The sequence below is a fragment of the Cebus imitator genome, unplaced genomic scaffold (genome assembly GCF_001604975.1).
Source record: "Cebus imitator isolate Cc_AM_T3 unplaced genomic scaffold, Cebus_imitator-1.0 Scaffold42, whole genome shotgun sequence".
Taxonomy (NCBI): domain Eukaryota; kingdom Metazoa; phylum Chordata; class Mammalia; order Primates; family Cebidae; genus Cebus; species Cebus imitator.
The window spans coordinates 3,064,120-3,065,992 of NW_016107357.1; the positions used below are offsets into that span (position 1 = coordinate 3,064,120).

General features: G+C 38.8%; 1 pseudogene; it reads left to right on the top strand.

Annotated features, from left to right (window-relative positions):
• The first annotated feature begins 1,232 nt into the window (after window positions 1-1,232).
• The window catches only part of LOC108302605, a 110,179-nt pseudogene continuing 109,538 nt past the window's right edge, over window positions 1,233-1,873 (top strand).

Sequence of the window (1,873 nt, forward strand, 5' to 3'; positions counted from 1 at the left end):
CAATGAAAAGGAATTGATTCAAATTCTTTGACACTAAGCAAAAATTAAATGCGCAGTTGTAACTGTCTTATAATTTATAAATAGACATAAAATGAAGAAACTTTGTTCACACTTTTTGTTTTGTTTTTTGGAGAGGCAATGTCTTGCCATGTTGCTGGCCTCAGACTCCTCCTAGGCTCAAGAGATCCTCCCATCTTGGCCTCCCAAAGTGCTAGGATTACAGGCATGAGCCACTACGTCCAGTCAGTTTACTTATTTAATACACTTAAACTAGATGATTAAAATAAAGGAAAAAACCACACAGAAGAAAGGAATTAATAAATTTAAGATATTTTATTAATGAAGAATAAAATAAAATTGGTCGATATATAAAATAAATATAAAAGGTTATTTTTGGAAAAAAAGTAAAACAGACAATACCATTGTGTACCTGATTATAGCACAAATAGACAAGATTGGGGATAAAATTACAGATTCAGGATATAAAAAGAATTATAAGAGAATACTTCATACAACTCTGTGGCAATAGGTTTTGAAACCCACAAGAAAGAAATGATTTGTTATAATATCAAAATAACTTTTGAGAGGCATGGAAAACTTGAGTAGACTAATAACTATTGAGAGAAATTGAAAAAGTGATTTAAATCTGCTATGGAAAAGGGCACAAGACAAGTCAACAGCTAAGCTTTATCTGTTCTTGAAATTATCAAAAACTTCCCAGCTCACTTGACAAGAACAATATATTTCTAATGCCATAACATAAAAATCAAATAAGAATAATCTCACTTTTAAATATAAAATGCAAAGTATCTAAATAAAATAGAAATCTAGCAATCCATACAATGAATAATACACTATGAGTAAGAAAGATATTCCAGAAATACAAGAGTAGTTCACTATTGGCAATAACTTTAATCCTTCCAAATTCCACTTCATATCTCCTACTCTCTGACCACCACCTCCTCTCTTTCCAGGTAATTCTGTTTGGTATCCAACTTTTATCACTTTTCCTCAGCAGGATCTCCACTCGATTGATCATACAACTTTGTCACCAGGCCTCACTCCTCTCCCAGCTTTACTCCGTGAATGATAAGAATCATGCCCTTGACAGTCTTTGAGCTGAGCCCAGGTGGTCGCTTCTAGCACAGCCTTCCCACAGCCGCGGATCCCCGCTTAAGCCTCCTGTGGAAGCCCAGGCCCACTTCGCAGCTTTCTCCCTTTGTCTCATAACCATGTCCACCAACGAGAATGCACATACACCAGCTGCCCGTCTTAACAGATTCAAGAACAAGGGAAAAGACGGTACAGAAATGAGGCGTCGCAGAATAGAAGTCAATGTGGAGCTGAGGAAAGCTAAGAAGGATGATCAGATGCTGAAGAGGAGAAATGTAAGCTCATTTCCTGATGATGCTACTTCCCCACTGCAGGAAAACCGCAACAACCAGGGCACTGTAAATTGGTCTGTTGATGACATTGTCAAAGGCATAAATAGCAAATACGTGGAAAATCAGCTCCAAGCTACCCAAGCGGCCAGGAAACTACTTTCTAGAGAAAAACAGCCCCCCACAGACAACATAATCTGGGCTGGTTTGATTCCAAAATTTGTGTCCTTCTTGGGCAGAACTGATTGTAGTACCATTCAGTTTGAATCTGCTTGGGCACTCACTAACATTGTTTCTGGGACATCAGAACAAACCAAGGCTGTGGTAGATGGAGGTGCCATCCCAGCATTCATTTCTCTGTTGGCATCTCCCCATGCTCACATCAGTGAACAAGCTGTATGGGCTCTAGGAAACATTGCAGGTGATGGCTCAGTGTTCCGAGATTTGGTTATTAAGTACGGTGCAGTTGACCCACTCTTGGCTCTTCTTGC